The sequence below is a fragment of the Triturus cristatus genome, chromosome 7 (genome assembly GCF_964204655.1).
Source record: "Triturus cristatus chromosome 7, aTriCri1.1, whole genome shotgun sequence".
NCBI classification, from domain to species: domain Eukaryota; kingdom Metazoa; phylum Chordata; class Amphibia; order Caudata; family Salamandridae; genus Triturus; species Triturus cristatus.
Window position 1 is genome coordinate 1,439,643 of NC_140590.1, and position 23,014 is coordinate 1,462,656.

Here is a 23,014-nt window from a genome sequence, read left to right on the forward strand (position 1 = left end):
CCCTGCTTCTGTTTTTTCCATAGTATATTTTTATCATATACTCAGTAACCGATGCTCGGACTGTAAAGGGTAAAAACCTAATGCTGTAATATGAGCCTCACATTTTTCCCACCACATTACCCACCATGTGCGTTAGTCTCAGGTGATTTACCTGCTACCATGTGAAATAATTAGGACATATACTCTTTACACAGACCGGGCCTAAAAATAGCTTACACTGTCTACAGCAACAAAGTCACAGAGCAGCATAAAAGGTTTTTCATTATACAAATTAAGCTCTTGTACTGTATGCATTTCATTTGATAGTTCAGTGATGCACACAAAAGCAACACTTCATACAATTAAATAAGTCACAGCAAATTAGCATCATTTAAAAGCAGTGAAGTTCAAGTTCTAGTTTCTTCCATTTCAAAAATGCAAACACTGCTGTACTCAATGCGTTTTATTCCTTTCCACGCATTTGCTTGATAAGATCAAGTAAAAAAGACAATTTTAATCCACCATGGAACAGACAGCAACTTCTTGTGGCAGAGTCTCATAGGACAACATCCTGTGAGAATGTCTTTTCTACAGGAGGCTAGAGCAAGCTCCTATGGTCTTATTGCTGTGAAGAAATTCGGTCAGGGGCTGGTGAGCAGCTAACGCGAGACATGATCCATGTCCCAATCACATTATACCTCCAAAGAGCAGAAGTTTCAGAGCTTAAAGTGGCAGGAAGGCACCTGAAAACGCAACTCATACAGCAGGACACAAGGATACCAGGACACTGGAGTTCCGCGCTGCCATGCTGGAATCAAAGGAGAATGCAAAGTCCTTCACCAGGACACTGGAAATCCAATTGCACCAGAGACCAAATGCACAATACAAGAACCAGGGGAGGAAACAACGAGAAGTACAGCGATCCCTTCCTTGCCATCAAGAAAAAGGGAAAGTCCACCTGACGCGGGATTGACAGCATCTAGGGAAAAATCCCACTGTTTCAACTGCTGTTCCAAAGCCACACTCCACTCTTGCATGTAACTCCATCAGCTCAGAATGCTCTATTAAAAATAAAAAAAAAAGGTGTCAGTACCAAACAATTAACTTGGAAAGTAGAAAATCCATTTAAACAAATTAATTTCTCATTTTAGTGCCTAATAAGAACCTTGGAATTTAAGTCTTTTGAGAAAGTGTTCTGGTAATTTTAAAATCACGTTACGTGCCCATCTCACTGTCCATGTTTCATCTGTAACACAAACAGCAGCGCACCAAGTGGAATTACACTTCGTTTCAGATCATATTTCATTTCTGTTCCTCCAAACACAGTTTGGCTGAAGGTATAGCTTTTTCTCTCTTGGAGTACAATTACCCTGGCAGTGCTTCTTCAATAATACTGCCATCTTTAACCGGATACCTTTCCTTTTTCAGACAACTGGATGCACAAACCCGGAGAGACGCTCCACCTGAGGCCTTGCAATTTAGTGGTGGACTCTACCAAAGCAGACTAGATGTGTGCCCTGCCCGGGGCAGGAGAGACAACCACCATCATGGTCAGAAAAGAAAATGCGTTTTACCCTAACCACATCTTTGTAGCGTGCAGCGCTGGAGCATCACGTGCTCAGCTCACTCCGGCCATCTAACGGTTGTCCTCAAAGCATGCAACTTGTTTTCTTTGAAGATACTCAAGACATTTTGTGTCTCCTCCCTTAGTCCACAATCCACCAGGACAACGACTACACATCAGATTGCTTTACGCACTATGGGCGAGTCATGTAAGTAGAGAGCAGTGTCAAAGAAAAGTGCACTTTGCATTTCGAAACGCAGGTTGAAAAAGACAAAAACACCTAGGTGTTTGGGCGCATGTTAAATCTAGAACACTGCAGGGAGCGGACTCTGTGCACGGTATAACCACCCAGTGATCTCATATACAGAGTCCAGGGGTTCCCCAAAAGTGCACGAGGCTCAATATAAAACCAAAAATGCTCTTAGTGGTAGTGTGGGCGAGACGCCTTAGGTCTTACAGAGGAGTGGAAGATATTTCTTGCACAACAGTGATCAATAATGGACACATGACTCAAGAAGGAGATCCAGACCAGTTTTATAAAATTATACTTTTTCTACTTTATTTCAAGACCCAGGTCTTCGTAATCAGGTACATTTTTAATAAAAAATACTTTACACTTTGAAAAATCAACATTTATAACTTTCACACAGTCCAGTGCTATCCTTTTGGGAAACAATATTGCGTTTATACAGCTAAGTGTTCATCTTAAAAGCTCAGTTTTCGGAGCCAAATGTCAGCAAGGGCCAGGGGTCAGGTAAGTACCAAAACCAAATACTTTCCAATGGAGATAGAGGGTGCCTGAAGTCAAACTGCTGGCAGTTAAGTAAATCAGTTGCAGGGGCCAAGCTTTGGGGGTAAGCACACGCGGGGAGATGAGGGAGGGCGACAGAGCAGCACCAAACATACAGCACCAGCGGCACAAAGGCGGCAGGTTGCAAATTCGACTAGCAAAAAGATCTGCAAGCGGAACCTCTATCACCGTATACTGTAACTTCTACTAAGCAAAGAGATCCGCTAATGGAAGCCTCAATCATCATACGCTGCAACTTCCATTAGCAAACAGACCTCTGAATGGAAACCTCAATTGTCTTAACTTGTAACTTCCACTAGCGAAGAGATCCGCTAACTGAAACCTCATTCATCTTAAAGTGTAACTTCCACTAGCAAAGAGATATGTGAAAGGAAAGGAAAATGCTACTCACCAGTATGCGTCTGTACTTGGCATGTAGAGCTGCAGATCCGCACACTAGCATAGATCGTCATCTGGTGTTGGGCTCGGATGCTTGCACGCTGTTGTTGTCTTGGAAGAAGTCTTTGTAGTCACGAGATAGGTGACTCCTCCCTTGGACGATAGTGCACATGGGCATCGACTCCATTCGTAGAAAGAAAAATGTCTGTGTATATCTAAGTAAGATAGAACTGGAACAGATACAGGTCCCGGGGAGGTGGGTGGGCGTGTGTGGATCTGCAGCTCTACATGTCAAGAACAGATGCATACTGGTAAGTAGCATTTCCAGTTCAAGGCATATGAGCTGCAGATCACACACTATCATAGACTGTACAGCAATATCTCCCCAAGCGGTGGCCACCTGTATCGGTTGCAGTAGCTTGAAAGAGTTTTAAGAACAGCTTGGCCAACAGAAGCTTGTTGCTTAGCCTGCACATCAACACAATAGTGTTTAGTGAAGGTGTGTGTTGTAGACCATGTTGCTGCCTTACAGATGTCTTATAGGGGAATGTTCCCAAGGAAAGCCATGGAGGCCCCTAGTTTGCGTGTGGAGTGCGCTCTGGGGGGAATTATCAATGTGCGTTTAGCTTTTTGGTAGCATATTTGGATACATTTAACAATCCACCTTGCAATCCCAGCTTTGGAGATGGGGTTACCTTTATGTGTGGGGAGAAAGCTACGAACAATTGTTTTGTCTTGCAAAAGGATTTAGTTCTGTCAATGTAATACAGTAGGGCTCTTTGTACATCTAGGGTGTGTAGAGCTATCTCTGCTACGGAGTCTGGGTTTTGAAAAAACACTGGTAACTCCACCGATTGGTTGTGATGAAATGGAGAGATGACTTTAGGAAGGAATTTTGGATTTGTTTGAGAACCACTTTGTTATGGTGTAATTGTAAGAATGGTTCTTGTATGGTTAAAGCCTGGATCTCACTTACACTTCTAAGAGAGGTGATTGCAATAAGGAAAGCTACTTTCCATGTGAGGAACTGCAATTCGCATTTATGTAGAGGTTCAAATGGGGGTGCCACGAGCCTAGTAAGAACAATATTTAGATTCCACAATGGAGAGGGTGGCAACCTGGGAGGAAAGATTCTTTTTAGGCCCTCCATAAAGGCTTTAATTGCAGGGACTCTAAAAAGTGACAAGTGTTGTCTGTTTTGTAAATAAGCAGAAAGTGCTGCTAGATGTAAAAGTATGGATGAATATGCTAGATTACATCTTTGCAAGTGTAGTAAGTAGCAAATGATGTTCTGTATGGAGGCATCCAGTGGATCAATATGGTTGTTGGTCGTTTCCATTTTGCAGCATAGCAAGCTCTAGGAGTAGGGTGTCTGGCTTCTCTAATGATGTTCATACAGTCTGGTGGTAGGTTAAGGTAACCGAACTCTAGGACTTCAGGAGCCAGATCCCCAGATTCAGAGGACCTGGATCTGGATGTCTGATCTCTCCATGGTTCTGTGTTAACAAGGATGGGGACAGGCATAGTTTTTGGTGTGGAACTAGTGAGAGTTGCAACAGTGTTGTGAGCCACGGATGGCGTGGCCATGTGGGAGCTATTAAGATTAGTTTGAGAGACTGTTGCCGAAGCTTGAGTACCACTAGTGGAATCCGTGGGAGTGGCGGAAAAGTGTATGCAAATCTGCCTGACCAGTTCATCCATATCGCATTGCCCTTGGATAATGGGTGTGGAAACCTAGCGGCGAAGGTTGGGCATTTTGCGTTTGTGGCGAACAGATCTATGTCTGGTTGGCCCCATGTGAGAAAGTGCCATCTTTCTTGCATGGTATGCCCCCACTTTTTGCTGAATTGCTGAATGTACTTTGAGTGTGCCCTGGACTCCTGCCAATGAGGTGCCCAGGGCCTATGTTCCTTCCCTAAAAACCAAAAACCCAAATTGGCAAACCCTGGCCACATGTCAGCCCCTGGTAAATGGTACCCTAGGTACCCAGGGCCTTGTGACCAGGAAAAGCCTCTAAGGCCTGCAGCACTCATTGTGCCACCCTTAGAGGCCCTGTACCCTAACACCCACACACTGCCCTTGCAGGCTGAGTGTCTGGGTACAAGACAAAACAGTCGACATGGCACACATCCCTGTGTGCCATGCCCACAACCTACACTGCTCTGGCATACATCAGCCCCCCCCCTCTAGCTGGGTGCCCTATGCCAGTGGTGTGGACACAGGAGCATGAGCCCTGTGCCCCTACAGTACACAGGTCCATTCCTGGGCCCTGTAAGTGCAGTGCTGCCATTTAAGAGTATATGGTGCTGAGAGCTCGTCAAACACGAACTCCACAGCACCATAATGGCAACACTGAAGACTGAAGTTTGGTATCAAACTTCTCAGCACATTAAACCCGCACTGATGCCAGTGTGGGATTTAATGTACAACACTACAAAGGGCATCTTAGAGATGCCCCCTGAAACCTAACCTACAATCTACGTCTGGTCTGAGAGGCTGCCTAGACTGCCACACAGCAGACAGTTGCTGGACCCCTGGGTGGAGAGCCCCGGCTCTCCTGGGCCTACAATACACATCCTGGACGAGGTGCTAGGTCTTCTCCCTCAGGATGGGGAGGGGGAAGCTTCAAAGGCATGCCGCCTTTGTGAGCTTCTCCAGGTCACTTGCTGTACTCCACAACTGGCCCCCACCGGTTCTAACCCCCCACTCTGGCAGGAAGACTGGCCGGAAACCCCAAGGAAGGACAGGGGGTATGTCGGCCTCTGCCAACCCCACCCCTCAGGTGGGGGAGGCGAGGTGAAACATCTCCGGGCTCTCGCCATCTTGACGATGGGAAGCCCTGCCCAATCAGGACTAGACTACTGCCACCCCAGGGCAGGGACCCATTGGTCTCTGCCCTTTACCTACCGGTAACTCCCCTAAATCTAGTATTTACGGGCACCCTGAACCTTCTTTCCTATTCCAGATTCCGAAAAAGCAAAGAAGAGCAAAAATAAAGAAGACCTGCCATGTAGCTGCTAAGAAGAGGAAGACACCAACTGCTTTGGCCCCATCCCTACCAGCCCGTCAACCCTCGAACCTGCTCCTGCTAAAACCCAGCACCTCTTATGGCCAGCAACCTCACAAACCCCGGAGGACCTGGCTACCTTGTGACTGAGCATCTGGGACTCCATGAGCAGTGGCTCTGCTCAAAGAAAGTTTCTAACCCCTGGCATCAGCCCGGAACTGCGAACCCTGCACACTCTGCACCCGCCAAGCCTGGCCTGTGCCTGAGTGGACAAAGACCCCGAGGACGTCCCCCGGCGACTGTGACCCTGGATCCGGCACCCAAGGACTCACCTCGACGCTCCCGACGCCTGCGACCTCAGAACCAGGTTACCCCCCCCCCGCCGTGATCAACAGAGGGTAAGATTTCCCAACATCAAAAGACACCCCCGCACCTGGCACCCCCCTGTGCCAAACTCCTGGGTACCTACCTATCCTCCAACTACCCAACTTACCTCTCGAAGTGGTGGTGGCACCTGAAGAATCTTCGTAGCCGAGCTTGCAGCCTTTGTGCATCCCGAAGCTTCCCATTGAAATCCAAAAGCACCCTGCACCCAGCCGCCCGAGTGGCCCTGGCAGTGTAACTTCTACTCCTACCTACTTCCCCATTTGCCCTGAGCAAGTGACTAGGAGCCCAGCTCCCACAGCCACGTGGCCTGCTAGTCAGCAGCCACCAACCAAGGACCCCCTGCCTCCCATAGGATAACATTGGGCCTAACTCACTCTGCACCCGGCTGCCCCTGTGCCGCTGAGGGTGTAACAACTGTACTTACCTGACCCTGGGAGACCTCTGAGTCTATGCCCAGAACCTTAACTCTGCCAGTTGAGTACTTACCCAAAAGCCGATAATTCACTTTTCTTCCATAGGGTAACATTGACTAGTTTCTCTTGAAATTTCTTCTAAGTGTGGAGTTTCTAAACTTTTAAATATTCACCTAAAATCAACCGAGTAACGAAAACGGAAATACTCACCTATTAGGAGAGATCCCAGTGCTGGATCTTGGTGCCCAGCACTGACCCTGAAAAATACTTACGACTGTACTTACCACTAACTCAGTTTTCTCCCATAGGAAACCATTGACTGTTTTTCTGTGAAATTTCTTCTGTGTGTTACCAACTGTGAAAACGTAATTACCTGTTTTAGATAGATGTCCCAGCACTGGATTACAAAAGTAACGAGAACATACTTTACCCGTAACTTGAATTTTCTTCCATAGGAAACCATTGACTGTTTTTCTGTGAAATTTCTTCTGTCGATTTTGCAAACTTATAAATATTCCTTAAAAATCGCCTGTATAACTTCAACGCAGTTTCTCAACTGCTTACAGGTGGTACACTCGTGCTGGATCCAAGGTCCAACACTGACCTCGAAAAGTTTCTAAGTGTCAACTTTTAAAATAGCAAAATATTACTTTAAAATCACAACAGTAACTAAACCGTATTTACTCACTTGTTTCCAAGAACTGTCCCAGGACTGAATCTAGGATCCAGTCCTGGAGTTAGAAAAGTAATCCTGAAAGTAATCAACTGCATATAACTTAAAATTTCCATTGAGCTCAATGTATTATTGTGTTTAAAATTGTGTTGCCTATTGCAACAAACTATTGCATTCCAAGTCAATTGCCTCTTGCAAAGTATTTAACTAAAGCATCTCTTTCTGACAAAGTATATTTTGATACCTATTGTTGGTTCTAAAATAAAACCACCATATATTTTTATATACAAACCATTGGCCTAGACTTCAGTTCTTGATTGTGTGAGACCATTTGCTGACTGAGTGTGTACAACAAATGCTTTACACTCATCTGAAACTGCCTTACTGCTCGACCAAGCTACCACTTTAGAGAGTAAGGTTATATCTAACTTTAGCCTCTGCCAAACCTCTGGGGGCTGTGGACTCTGTACACACTACCTATTTTGGACCAGTATATACAGAGCCACTTTCCTACACCCCACATTTGGAAAAATGATAGAAGAACTTGGGGATGTAGTTCCCATTCGTGAATCTGCTGTGTCTGTCGACTTAACAGATCCGCAATCTGATTGTGAACTCCTGGAAGGTGTTCCGAAAGTAGGTATATATTTTGTGGGATGGCCCATCTCCAAATGTTCTGTGTGAGCAGGGACAGCTGCAGAGAATGTGTACCTCCCTGTTTTTGTATGTAATACATGGCTATCATGTTGTCCTTCCGGATCAGGACAGCTTTGTTTTGTACATGTACTTGGAATGATTTTAATGCAAGAAATATTGCTAGTAGTTCCAGGTGATTGATGTGAAGCACTTTTGTTGGGTGGTCCATTTGCCTTGAGCTGTATGTCCGAGGAGATGGGCTCTCCATCCTGTGAGTGATACGTCTGTTGTGAGCACTATCTGTGCAACAGGTTCGAGGAACGGGCGCCCTCTGGACAAGTTAGTTGTGTTCCACCACTGCAGAGAGCAATGTGTGCGGCTGTCTACCAACATCAGCTCTGTAAGTTGTCCTTGAGCCCGATTCCACTGATGTGCTAGACATTCCTGTAAGGGACGAATTTGAAGCTTGCATAAGGCACAATGAAGATGCAAGATGCCATCATGCCTATGAGTTGCATGAACACTATGGCTGGGAGTGTGTGTTGGGCCTGAAATTTTGGGATGAGGGCTTGTATACTGGCTATCCTGGCTGGACTGGGATATGACAGAGCTGTCGAAGTGTTTATTGTGGCCCCTAGATATTGGTGTATAGGAGAGGGCTGGAGATGCGACTTGGTGTAGTTGACTATGAACCCCAAGTTGTGTAATGTTTGGATGGTTAGTGAGTGTGTTGAACACAATGGTTAAATAACTTGGCTTTTATTAGCCAGTAGTCCAGGTATGGGAAGACATGGATCTGTTGTCTTCTCAAATGTGCTGCTACTACCGCAAGACATTTTGTGAATACTCTGGGTGTGGTGGTGACTCTGAATGGAAGGACTTTGAACTGGTAGTCCGTCCACTACGAACCTTAGGTACTTCCTGTGAGCAGGATGTATGGGAATGTGGAAGTAAGCGTCCTTGGGATCTAGTGTGGCAAGGAAGTCACCTTGTTGCAACAGCGGGAGCACTTGTTGGAGAGTGATCATGTGTAAATGATCGAGTGTATATACAGATTGAGGGGTCTGAGGTAGAGTATTGGTCTTAGAGTCCCGTCCTTTTTGGGTATTAGGAAATACAGTGAGTAGACCCCTGTTCCTTGATGTGGTAAAGGAATAGGCTCGATTGCGTGGTTTTGAAGCAGTGAGAGAACTTCTTGTTTTAAGAGCGTGAGATGATCTGTGGACATTGGACCCTGCTTGGGTAGTATGTGTGGTTGGGGGGGGGGGGGGGGGAAGGGGGGATAGCTGTAAGTTACAGGCAGTAACCATACCGGATAATCTGTCTTACCCACTTGTCTGTTGTGATGGAATTCCAGACAGGTAGGAACGAAAAGTTTCTTACCTGTCGGTGTAGTTTTGCAGCTTGAAGGTCTTTCTGGATTCACTATGCTGTGCATTATTCCGCGATCTTGTGGTTGGGTCCGGATTCGTAGTCTTTTCTTTGTTTTTTTTTTTTTTTTTTGTAGCCCAGGTGGGCGTCGACGTCCACCATTTGGTGCACCTCCCGTGACGTCGTCGTGCTTCCTGCGGAAGTCCCACCTTTGGGGCGCCATCTTCGGGTTCTTTTTTCCCTGTTTTTTTTTTTTTTTTTTTTTTTAACCCTAGGCGATTGATTAATCTTTTTGTCCATATTTCTGTACGTCTCCACCTATTTGATCCTATCCATTTCACCCCCTCTTCCTCCAGCCTCATCTTCCTGGCGGAGGTGGGTGGGTTCGCTAGTGAATCCAGAAAGACCTTCAAGCTGCAAAACTACACCGACAGGTAAGAAACTTTTCGTTTTGCAGCGTGAATCTTTCTGGATTCACTATGCTGTGCATAGACTTTGTAGCGGTTTTCCTATTTTTGTGGTGGCTGGGTGGAAGATGATCGCTGGTCGTTGAAAATGTGTTGTAGCACCTTCTGTCCGACCTGTGCTTCCTTATTCATTTGAATGTCCACGCAGTAGTGCTTTGTGAACGTGTGCACAGATGCCCAAGTTGCTGCGAGACAAATGTCTTGGATGGGCGTGTTTGCCAGGAAGGCAACTGTGGCCCCCTTCTTCCTTGTGGAGTGAGCTTGTGGCCCCTCCGTTAGCTCCTGTCCAGCCTGTTTGTGACAGAATTGAATAGTGAGGGCAATCCACCTAGCGATGGTGCCCTTGGTCACTGGTCTACCCATGAAGCTAGTAGCAAAGGACACAAACAGCTGCTTCGACTTCCTGAGTTCCTTGGTTCTTTCAATGTAATGCATCACCGCTCTTCTGGCATCGAGGGTGTGCAGGGCCTTTTCTGCGTTTGTAGTCGGGTTTTGGAAGAAACTCGGTATCTGGATACTCTGATTCATGTGGAACGCCGACACTACCTTGGGCATGAAGTGTGGGTCCGTCCTCAGGACTACCCTGTCCTTGTGAATTTGAATGTAGGGCTCCTGTAGCGTTAGTGCTTGAAGCTCGCTCACCCTGCGTAGTGAGGTTATGGCCACTAGAAAGGCAGTTTTCATCGTCAACATTTGTAGATTGGCCTTGTGAATGGGTTCAAACGGCGCCTTCATGAGCTCCGTCAGAACCACGTTTAAATTCCATGCCGGCGGCGGCAACCTTTTCGGGGGTGCCATTCTTTTGGCTCCCTCCATGAATCTCTTCACCACCTGCGAGCTGAAGAAACTTCCACCCTTCTCACCTCTGGTGTAGGCAACGATCGCTGCTAGGTGCACCCTTAGGGAGCTCGAGCAGAGGTTACTCTTTAGAAGGTGTGTGAGGTACCTCAGCACAGTTGAGTCTCTTGTCATTCTGTTGTGCAGGCCCTTCTTCCTGCACCACACCGTGAATCTCTTCCACTTTGCGCTGTAGCACTTTCTTGTAGTAGGTTTCCTTGCCTCCCGTAGCACTCGCATAGTGCTCTGAGGTAACCTTAGGTGTGCGAACTCTAGGTCTTCAGGAGCCATGCTGCTAGGTTGAGGGTCTTCGGCTCTGGGTGCAGGACCTCCCCGTTTTGCATTGAGAGCAGGTCTTTTCTCCTCTCGAACTTGTACGGATTGCCTTGCGCCATTTCTTGAATCTGTGAGAACCATGTCTGCCTCGCCCACTGTGGGGCCACCAGGATCAGAGTCATGTTGCTGGTTCTGCACTTGTCGAGCACTCTGTGCAACAGGGGTATCGGTGGAAAGGCATAGGCAAATGTCCTCCACCAGCTTATCCATAGGGCATTTCCCTTGGATTGCTGATCTGGTTGCCTGGACGCGAAGCTTTGGCATTTTGCATTGTGGCGTGTTGCAAATAGGTCTATTGTGGGAGTCCCCCCATCTCCGGAAGATTTTCTCCGTTTCCTGGCCATTGAGCTCCCACTCGTGCGATGCTGACGTCTGCCTGCTTAGCCAGTCTGCCTCCACATTGTCCTTCCCTGGTAGGTGAATTGCCAGTAGATCTATCTTGAGAGGTATGGCCCATCTCCAAATCTCCTGAGCTAGGGATGAGAGGGGAAACGACTGTGTCCCCCCTTGTTTGTTGATGTAGAACATCGCCGTGGTGTTGTCTGTCTGCACCAACACCCTCTGGCCGCACAGGTGTCTCTGGAATGCCTTCAGGGCTAGCAGTATCGTTTTCAACTCGAGGTAGTTGATGTGGCGGACCTCGTCTGCCGGAGCCCATAGACCCCTCACTCTGAGGTTGTCCATGTGCGCTCCCCATCCCATCTGCGATGCGTCCGTGGTAATGGTCACTGTTGGGCTTGGTGGTGTCAGGCTTCTCCCTGTTGTTATGTTGTCTCTGTTCCACCAAGTTATCTCCTCCTGCACTGCGTGCGTAACAACCACTAGATCCTCCCAACTTCCGTTTGCTTGTGACCATTGCTGCTGCAGCCATTCCTGGAATGGTCTCATGTGCAGGCGTACATTCGGCACCAGCTGGATACAGGACGCCATCATCCCCATCATCTTGCTCACCGCCCTCACTGTCAGAGCTCGCCCCTTCTGGTAGAGCTGCGTCTCCTTCAGTAGGGCATCTGTCCTCCTGTCGCTGGGCACTACTGTACTGTTGAGGGAGTTGATCTTTGCCCCCAGGAAAATCTTTACCTGTTCCGGTTCCAGCGATGATTTTCCCCAGTGGATGGAAAATCCCAGATTTGTGAGGGTGTCTGTTACGCGTTTTGCGTGCCTCTCGCACTTCTCGCGTGAGTTTGCCTTGACCAGCCAGTCGTCCAAGTATGGGTATACGTGTATGCCCTGCTTTCGTAGGTGTGCCGCTACCGCCGACAGGCATTTTGTAAAGACCCTTGGCGCTGATTTCAATCCGAAGGCCAGGGTTGTGAACTGGTAGTGTTCCTGTTCGATGTTGAATCTTAGAAGGCCCTTGTGCCTTCTGTTTATTGGGATGTGAAGGTAGGCATCCTTGAGGTCCACGGTGACCATGAAGTCCCCTTCTCTTATCTGTGGCAGTACCTCCTGCAGTGAAGTCATTTTGAACCTTTGCGTTCTTATGAACTTGTTTAGGTAACGGAGGTCCAGTATGGGCCTGAGGTCTCCGTCTACCTTCGGAACCACGAAGTAGTTTGAGTAGACCCCTTTGTTGCGTTCCCCGAACGGCACTGCCTCTATGGCTCCCTTTTGTAGGAGTTTCCGCGTTTCTTCTCTGAGTATTGCCAGTTCTTGTGCAGATCTCTGTCTTCCCTTCGGTTTCCTGTTTGGAGGTCTTTTCTCCAAGTCTACGCAGTATCCGTACTGCACGATGTTCCGTATCCACTTGTCTGTGGTTATACGCCGCCACTCCTGAAGGTAGAACCTCAGCCTTCCGCCTACTGGTGACGTATGCTCGTAGGCTCTTGAATCTTCTCTTCCCCCAGATGACACTTTTTTGCGCCTCACCCTTGGGGACCCGACGAGGGTAGGCGTCTTCTTGCGTGCTGAGTCACTTCGAGGAGGGCTGATCGCCCCCTCTCCTCCTTTGGCCACGTCCGTTCCCTCTCCCGCGAAAGGACTGGCCCCGAGGTTGATATTGCCAGCTTTGCTTCTGCTGACCTTGACCATGACCTTCGCCCTGCTGACCTTGTTGGAACGCCTGGTGCGATGTCCCTTGTTGGCTTGCACCCCTACCGTAGGGTCTCCTCGAGGGATTACCTCGTCTCATTCCCCTCAGCTGTAGGGCCCCCATGGACCTCGCTGTCTCGTTTTCCTTCTTGAGCTGGGTGAGCTTTTCGTCCACCGTTGCTCCGAACAGTGTCTCTCCGTTGAAGGGGGTGCCAAGGATGTTGTTCTGCACTTCCGGTTTGAATCCCGAGATTCTTAGCCATGCATGCCTCCTCTCTGTGACCCCTATGGCCATGAGTCTTGCTGAAGTCTCCGCCCCATCCAACGCCGTCTTTATACAGGAGTTGGCGATGTTCTTTCCTTCATCCACCAGGTGAGAGGCTCTCTGGCGGTATTCTTCGGGGAGGTGCTTTACTAGCTCCCCCATCTCATCCCAGTGTTGGTATTGGTGTCTATTGAGGAGTGCATTCGAATTCGCCATGCGCCAGTGCATTGCGGCGTTCCTCTCGACCTTTCTGCCTGTGAGGTCGATCCTCCTGCTCTCTTTATCCGGAGGTGGGCCCGAAGTTGCTGGAACGTTGGCCCTTCTCCTGGCCGTGGAGGCTATGATGGAGTCTGCGGTGACGCTACCCTTGATGTAAGGTGGGTCTAGGGAGGAGTGCTTATATTTCTTCTCTGTCCTGGGTGTGATCGACCGGCAGGTGGCAGGCTCCTTGAAGGCTTCTCTCCCCTGGTTCATCACGCTTTGTAGCATGGGGAGGAACTGACTCCTAGTCTGGATGGGGAGCAGTGTTTCGACGAGAAAATCGGCTTTCGGCCTCTCCTCGTCGAGTTTTACGCCGAAGGCCAGTGCTGCGCTCTTCACCACCATATTGTATACCCCGATGTCGTCGGGTGGCGAAGGCCTCGAGGGGTACGTGTCCACGGGCTCTTCCGGGTTTTCGGTGTCGAGATCGTGCCATTCGACGTCGTTGCTGGTAGATGCCGCCGATTCGAAGAACGACTGTTGGTCTTCTTCCTCGGCTTCTTCCTCATAATAGGGCTCCTCTTCTTCTTCGAGATCCCTTGTCAGCCCTTCGGCGTCGAACTCCTCTTCGACCTCGACGACGTCCGCCGATGAAACCGTTGGAATCTTGAATTCCTTCATCCTGGCGTCGAACTCCTTCTTCCTTTGAAGGATGTTCTCCATTTCGGCCTCGAGCCGCCTTTTCTTTTTCTCCATTTCGGAGATGCTTTCGGCGTCGACCGCGGGTCTTTTCGATAAAACTTGCGTCGACGTCGAACGTTCTTTCTGCGTCGATCGGCCCGTTTCATGGGATGATTTCGACGACCCTTGCCTTTCGGCGTCTTTCTGCACCAGGGAGTCCTTTTGTAAGGATCCGCTGGGCCTTTTGTCCGAAGTTCCCCCTTTGGACGTCGAAGTTTTCGGCGCCGGGGCTCCCTTCGTGGACCTTGACTCGGTTTTCTTCGAGTCCCCCTCGTGTTTTCGAGGTGTTTTTTGACTTGCGCTCGACGATTCTCTTACCTCGTCTTCTTTTTTCTTGTCGGTCTCTACGACCGTGAAGTTTTCGGCTGTCTCGGCGACGTTGTCCTCGTCGTCCGTGTCGAGGCCCAGCTCGTAGAGTGTCGGGGGTTTCCCTTTGCCATCCATGTTGGCGTTGGCTCTTCTCTGCCTCTCTCTCACCCTGAGTGTCTTCGGCGCGAAGGCTGAGCAGGCGTTGCAGTCGATACTCTGGTGATCCACCGGTAGGCAGAGGTTGCAGACCGGATGCTGGTCTTTTTGCGCGAACTTGTGGTGGCAGTTTGGGCAGAACTTGAATGGCGTCTTGTCCATTTCGCTCAGGGTCTCTGAGCGTGCATTCTCCAAGGCTGTCGAAGAAAAGGCTCGCTGGTCCTCTTTCTTCGCGCTCCTGATGAAATCTGTTCTATTCCTGATGTCTTCTCTTGATTCTATCGATGAAACTCGCTTTTCTTCCTTCTTCCTCCGAGTGAATTTCTGGAGCTTCCCGATGTCGATCCAGACCCAACGGCGGAAAAAAGAATCTGAAGATGGCGCACCAAAGGTGGGACTTCCGCAGGAAGCACGACGACGTCACGGGAGGTGCACCAAATGGTGGACGTCGACGCCCACCTGGGCTACAAAAAAAAAAAAAAAACAAAGAAAAGACTACGAATCCGGACCCAACCACAAGATCGCGGAATAATGCACAGCATAGTGAATCCAGAAAGATTCACGCTGCAAAACTGTGATAATCTTCCCCCGACCAGAGTGGAATTGTCTGGAGGGGAGTGGAGTGAAGTCACTGTTTTGTAGTAGGGGAGGTGCGAGTGTTGTTGTTACCTCGGCCTCTCCCTTTATTGTTATTTCCTCTGTATCCGGAAGTCACTGTTTTGTAGTAGGGGAGGCGCAAGTGTTGTTACCTCGGCCTCTCCCTTTATTGTTATTTCCTCTGTATCCACCTCTGAAATATCCTCTATTGGGGGATGTTTGTGTAGTGGCTTTAAAGGAAGATGAGGTGTCTGTGTCCATGTTCTTGGAGGCTCCTCTGTAAAAGAAGCGACGAAAGGAGCCACGTGTTTGTGGAGACTGTAACGCTCCCATGGACTTAGCAGTCTGTGTCTTTCTTAATTTTTTCAAGAGCAGTGTCTACAGCCAGTCCAAATAGTTGTTCTTGGTTGAACGGCTGGTTCAGGATGGTTGTCTGGACCTCTTGCTTAAAGCCTGAAATGCGCAGCCAGGCATGTCGTCTGAGCAGTATACTGGTATCGATGGACCTAGAGGCAGTGTCTGCTGCGTCAAGGGCTCATTTAATTGAAGCGTTTGATATTAGTTTGCCCTCTTGGATGAGATCATTTGCTTGAGTTTTCTATTGGTCAGGCAAATGCTGTTATAGGGTTTCCAGTTGGTCATAGTGGGCCCTATCATATCTAGCCAGCAGTGCTTGAGAGTTGGCTATGCGCCAGTGATTGGTGGCCTGCGCAGCTACACTTTTGCCAGATGCGTCCAGTAATTTGGATTCCTTATCTGGGGGTGGTGCATCCCCGGAGGTATGTGAGTTGGTGCGCTTTCTAGCATTGGAAACCACTAGAGAATCCAAAGGCAGAGTTCCCTTAATGTAAGCAGGGTTCTCAGGAGCAGGTCTATTTTTTATCTATCCTAGGATTAAGAATCCTGGCACGTAAGGGATCTTTGAACACGTCAGGGGCACGCTTAATGACTCCCTTGATCATTGGCAATATTTGCACTGTTTTATCGAACTGTTCAAATGTGTCTAAAAGAAGTCCTCCTCTGCTGTGTCGGAGTGCATTTTCACACCGTGGAAAACGGCAGCCCTATTAAGCAATTGTCCAAAATCAATATTATCGTCTGGGGGAGATGGTTTTGAGGGGTATGGCTGGGGGCTTGGGAGGCCTGGTAGATCTATTGGGACAATGTAAACCCAATCATCTTGTGGTGGGTCGTCTGGATATGTGAATGGATCAGGGTCTCCCCCCGCCCCTAGGTCATCATCATCATCTTATGGTGGTGTATGTGTTTGAGAAGTTACAGGCAGAGGTGGTGTAACAGATTTAGAGAGAGGAAGGGGGTTAGAAGGAAGTATAGGAGAAGAAGGCGGCATAGGTGATGTAGCAGAGTCCTTCACAGGCACTGGAGGGGCATGTGAGGTGTCTAACTTCCTCTTTTTGCATGGCACAGCTGTGACATGTCCAGTTTTAGGATTAATATAGATCTTTTTCTGCTTAGGATCGATGGGATCCGGATGAAAAAGTTCCTCTTCATCGATGACCGCTTTCGGAGTCGATTTTTTCGGTTCCATGCGGGGCTGATGTTGAGTTTTATGCTCTTTGGCCTTAGGAGGCGTGGTAGAATCCTTAGGCTTGTCTTTCGGTTCAGAGGCGGGATCTTTAGGCTTACAAGCGTTCGAAGAGTTTATCCATGGGTCTCGAGGTTTTCGGGGCCGGTTTGTCATTTGATGTGGAAGGAGTCGGAACCGATTTCGGAGCAGTGTTCCTTTGGCTTCGGTGCCAAAGGTGATGGTGGGACAATTATATGCGGTTTGCTTGGTCCCGAGCTACTGGAAGGCTTGTCTTTTTTCTTCGGAGCCGTGCACGGAGGCGGGGCTTCTGAAGTCTGTTTTCGGTCGCGACTGGGGCCAACAGGCGAAGTCTAGACCAGTGCCTTTTGTTTTGGTAGTGGGGTTGGGGTAGGAGCAGTAGTACTCACTCGTTGACCAGGAGTGATGGGGTCGTCTGAGTCTTCTGCCTCTGACACGATTTCGAGATCCTCAGATTCTTCTTCTGGGACATCCGGGCCTTCATCAAAGATGTTCTCTGGTCCCGGAGCTGATCTCTGCGCCATGATGTCCTTCGATCTCGAGTAGTCTTTTCCAATCGAAAGGATGCACAGGGTGGACAGCTTGACTCGTCGTGTTCTGGCGAGAGGCACAGGTTGCAGACCTTATGATGGTCACTGTGCGGGAACTTTGCACCACACTGGAGCATTTCTTGAATGGCGTCCTTTCCATGAGCCGTAGGCCTTACGGCGTCGATAGGCCCAGCGGCCCGCGTCGACGACTGGAATCGGGCCGATGAAAGGCACGTCGAAGATATCGATGTTCGAAGTCAATCTGCAGAGTTTGTGAAAGTTTTGCGTGTCGAAAAAGAAGTTTCGAACCAGAGCGCAAAAGTTGCATCCGAACCCAATGGCGGAAAAAAACTATCTAAGGATGGAGTCGATGCCCATGCGCACTATCGTCCAAGGGAGGAGTCACCTATACTAAAAAAACTTCTTCCAAGACAACAACAAGGTGCCAGCATCCGAGCCCAACACCAGATGGCGATCTAATGCTAGTGTGTGATCTGCAGCTCATATGCCTCGAACCCTCATCTATCGTATCCTACAATTACCACTAGCAAAGAGATCCACATACAAAAAATTCTATTGTTTTATTCAGTAACTTCCATTAGCAAATAGATCTGTGAACGGAACCCTCAAATCAACGTGTACTGAAGCTTCCACTAGCAAAGAGATCCACAAACAGGAACCCCTTTCATCTTGTACTGTAATTTCCACTAGCAAAGACATTCGTGAAGAGAGATCTCAACCATCTTCTGTAACTACAGCTAACAGCGATCTGCAAATGGAAACCTCAATCATCTTATACTGCAACTCCCGCTAGTAACGGAAACCTCAATCATCTTATACTGCAACTCCCTCTAGTAACAGAAACCTCAATTATCTTATACTGTAGCTTCCACTAACACTAGCAAAGAGATCCACAAATAAAAACCTCAATCATATGCTGTAACTTCCACTAAGCAAAGAGATCCGCTAATGGAAACCTCAATCATATTATGCTGTAACTTCCAGTAGCAAAGAAATCTGCGAAGAGAAACTTTAATCAGCTTATACAGCAACTTCCACCAGCAAAGAGATCCACAAATGGACTCTGCAGTGAACCGCCTTAAAACATTTTGACCTCAACCTGATTCAAATCTGCAGCAGACCCACCAAGACAAAGGATCAATCTTAGAACATGGCATTGCCAAGGCCAACTCCATTCAACTTATGACTGGTCTGATGAGTTCTACATCACATTCCTCATCAATGAAGCTGTGAGTAAATTCAGCTCAACCAATGAAATCTAAAATCTGGAAAAGGAGCTTAAGAAAAAGTAATATCAATCACTTGACATATCTCAGTGGATACCGCATGCCTCCCCCCAAAGACACGTCAGACGTACAGGTTCTTACAAACAGCTCAGCTCCATTAGGACTATTCTACATTCCATTGCACCTCCACAACTAAAAAAAGACAGTCCACCAAAGATTCCAAACCATAGTACAATGCCAGACTCAATAAGGAAAGACATACCTGAAGACTGGTTAAATGTTGGTGGAGAGCCTCTCCGTCCCTTGATCTCCTCAAGCTTTGGAGAACAACAAGGAATTATTACTTCAACAATATCAGAAGGTCGAAAGACCATTTCTTTAGAAACCAACTAGACGAAGCTAAAAATAGACGCCAAAAACTATTTGAACTTTTTAAATGACAATTAAATGGCCTACCCAATCAACCCCCCCCCCCCCCGCCGAAAGCTGTATCCAGCTCGTTACCTAGTTGCAAGGAATTTGCATCCTTCCTTAAGAGCGATGAAAACTTGAAGATCGACCTGCAGAGGGCTTTGGAGGAGCATACTCTATCACATCGCCAACCTTTCCTCCTTCCTGACTGCCTTACCCACTTGCCCCTCTGACTCACCCTCAAAAACAATGCCTCATGGACTTCCTTCAAAACCTTTCATGAAGGTGCAATCCTCAAAATTCTTGCAGCATTGAAACCCGCTAACCACTTCGCCGACTAACTTATTCAATGAGATCAAATCTTCAATACTACCACTATGGGCAAAGATTTTTTAATGCCTCTCCTTGTTCAACCTGTGCTCGAGTTTGTGCTCTTGTCTTCACACACACGATCTCAGGGATTAACAGCATGGCTGCATGTGTCTTCCTTTCCACCTCAGCCCATGCTCAGGTTTCCAGGTCATTTCCAAACAGACAGACAGCTTGAAGTTTGAGGTAACTACCTACTTCAGGCTTGTAACCCAACACCCCTCCCACCCCCACCACCACCAGTCTAAGGGCATCACAGCCATGGAATGGAATGCCACTAAGCGCTGGTGACTGGATATGTTTTTCTAGTCAGGTATTGTCTTGGGGAAACCAGTGTGTTTCTCACCATAGTGACACTGGCACCTAGATCCCTCAGGGTTTCTATCCTAGTCCCATTCACTAAGAGGTATTGTAAGTACTCCTTTAAGTTAGGGGGCAAGACTGCTAAAGTAGCCAATGTTCCCTCCCCTTCAGAAACTAAGAGGGCTTCAGTGTTAACTGATTTACTCTGGGCACACTGTTGACCTCATCTAGAAATTTGCCACACCAGTAAGAACTGGGGTGGGACTAGTAGCATTTTTATTGGGACAGGCAGCAGCTTCAGTAGGTTTTTCAGCCTTCCTACAGTTGCAACATCAGGCCTTTAGGGGATCAAAAGTATTTCCCTTATATCCACCAGTGCACTGGGAAGACTTCTGGGACCTACCCTCCTGAACAGAGTTTTGGGGGCATTTAGAAGACTCTTGGTTTTTATTTTTGGGGCGGGTGGGAGGTGCAATCACCCCCTGTTCCCCATGGAGGTTTTGTGACCCCTTTCGTGTGGTCACCAGTGGACGTTTTGCTCACCCTTGTCTTGACCCAATGGTCTGCCTTCTTTCTCAATTCTTGGGAAGGGATTAGACCTAGGTCTAGTAAATACTGGTGCAACTTTTCACTAGTGCAATTACTTAACATTTGTTTTTTTAATCAGGAGATTGTAAAGCCCAACACAGTCCTACAGATCACTTCCAGTTAACCCACAATCTAATGTTTTTACTGAATAGTCAATTAAGTGAACCCCGGATTGGCTTCGGGTTTTGTGAGCCCCCAGAATCTAATTCTATACTCCTCAGTTGCGAGTCCAAAGCCCTCAATCAGGGTGCCCTTCATGAGGTCATAGGACTCAGAATCTGGCCTAGTGAGGGTCAGTAATCTGTCTCCGCAGTTACCAATGAACAGTTCCCAAAGTAAAGCCCCACCAGAGTCACTTTTCACTTGCCTAATTCCACAAGCCCTCTCAAAGGCTGTTAACCATTTGGTGAGGTCATCACCTTCCTCATATTTGAGGACAATCCCTTTGGGGATTTTAGGGTCATAAGAATCTTCTTTCTCCCTAGGTTTGATATTGCTGCCACCATTGAGGAGGGGGTAAGCCTCTCTCTAACCTTTATTTTTCTATAGCTAGGAATCTGGACTCTAGGTTTTATCTTTTGGTCAACCTTGGTAAAAGATTGTACTCTTCATTGAGGCTGTTCTCCGTGATCTCACCAAGACCAGATCCACCTGTGTGGGTTCGAAGTGTTGTGACTACCATCCATAGAGTGAGGGTCTCAGGAGCCCTGTCCTTCCTATTTAGTGGAATGAGATGGGTGAGATCCTCCCCATCACTGGTTTCATCCATGCCTGGGAGGTGGGGATTTCCCTTCTCGAAGGATGGTCCCTGGAGTACTCTAAGAGCTCCTAGAGCTTGACCTTGGAAGGGCGAGACCCCATAGGTATTTTTTTGAGTTCGCATAAAGATCTTAACTCAGCCATGTCTAGATGGTGGTAAGGAGCGATGTCCAGCTCATCCCACCCAATTGTCTGTCAGCCGTTACGGAGGTCATGTTTGGGATCTTTTAAAAAAGGTCAAAAACTTCTAACCCTTTTTCTCCTAAGTATAGTGAGTTTAAGACTTTTTGAAATGCTAGAGGGACTTAACCAAGGAACAAACAAAGCTTAAACTTTTTGAAACATTGTCAATTCAAAAAATGAGTTGAGCTAAAGGCAATGTGTGGGTTGTAGTCATGTGATCCGGTGTTGACCAAGTGGTCTAACAAATGCAAAGTTATAGACCCCAAGGCTAACCCATCGATGTAGGAAGCTGGCTCCGTATATACTATACAAAAGTAAGGTAGTGTGCACAGTCTCTAGTGGATCACCAGAAGAAAAAAAGTAGATAATACATTACTCTTTTGTGGTAGTGTGGTCGAACAGTAAGGCTGTATCAGAGGTTAGTTTAAAGTATTTGTTGTACACACTCAGTCAAGAAATGATGTCACACACTTAAAGACTGAATCCAGACCAATTGATTGCATAAAAAGTTACTTTGTTGCTTTATTTCTAGAACAAAGATTTACTAAGCAGCAGGTAAGTGAAACTCTCCATATAATGGGACATTTAGACATACAGTGAACACTGGATTTGTAAGAACATTCACATTTTTACATTTGAGAAAACAATTGTAAACTGTTTAAAGACACTTGAAATTACTGTTAAATCACGTTTGGATTGCTTCAAGATTACTTTTCTAGTTTAGCACGAAACACTCCTAACACAATTCAAGCAACACGAGACATTGGTAAACAAGTTAACTCTGGTGTAGGCACGAAGTTACTTTTTGCTGCAGTACAAGACAGTTCAACACTTTTCAGAGAAAACCCACCATTCGGTCCTAAGAAGAAAAACCAAGTGTTACGTTTACAGGTAAGTAAACTATTTTAGGATTGAAGTGAGTGTTAGAACCAAGTTTTCCAAAGGTTCAGGCTGGCACTCAAGGGGCACCACAAGCGGCACTAAGGGGCTGGGTGCAGAGTGCCAATGTTAGCCAATGGGACTAGGGGGCAACTTGGCTTGGGGCTGCTCCCGAGCAGGCCAATTTTTCTTTTTTGGGGTTTTCTGTAGAGCAAACTAGACCCGAACGTATCAGAGCGCTTTACATGAGCACCAGGTGCGTTACAGATGGACACATCCATTTTTAGTAGGTACTGGGAGATTAAGTAATTTGCCCAGAATCACAGGATGCTGAGCATCCCTGCCGAGACCGAAACCAGTTCCCCAGTTTAAAGGTCAACCGCACTAGCCACTAGGCCACATCTTGGTCTTGGGAATGAAGCTCCTACGGTTAAGGTAAGGGCAAAACGGGTGCCAGGGAGGCACCAAGTCCACATCACCAGCGACGCAGGGGGAGCTCGTTGCAGGGGGTGTCGGGAGCTCAATGCTCTTCTACAGAGGATGTCTGTCGCGGAAAAGGACTGCAGTCTGTAGCCAGAAGACTGGATGAAGGGAACCAACGACTGAAGAATGAAGACTTGCCGGACACCTTCGGTCAGGTACCTCTTGACTCGATCTGCGGGTGCAGTGTTCTTGTCGGGTTCTTCTCACTGGTTCCAGTTGAGTGGTCCCTTTACATGCCTCGAAAAATCTACAACCACTCGAAATTGCGAGCAAAATTTTATCAGGTCGAGCTATTTTTTTTAGCACCTACTAGTCCCATCTGGTGAGTGAACTTTGGCTGAAAAGGAACAGGTATTCTTTTCAGTCAGAAAGTGAATGAGCAATAAAGATGCTATTAAATCGTTTTTATCTGGACACATTTGTGGTCTGTTCAAGGAAAGAGGTCAATTGTCATTTTGTCTTTTTACTAATTGCTGCTTCGAAAATGGAGTTTATTTTTAGGTCGAGCCTGGGTAGCGCATATGCTGCTCTGGGAG

The 23,014-nt window shown here is 47.6% G+C and overlaps 1 protein-coding gene across 4 annotated transcripts in view; it reads right to left on the reverse strand.

Moving 5' to 3' along the window:
* Window positions 1-427: 427 nt before the first annotated feature.
* LOC146808659 (putative ATP-dependent RNA helicase DDX6) overlaps window positions 428-23,014 on the reverse strand; it is a 271,143-nt gene continuing 248,556 nt past the window's right edge. For all 4 annotated transcript variants that reach the window (XM_085615455.1, XM_085615452.1, XM_085615453.1 and 1 more), the window contains one exon: window positions 428-1,040. The gene's annotated coding sequence lies outside the window, so the exon portion shown is untranslated. The remainder of the gene's footprint in view (window positions 1,041-23,014) is intronic.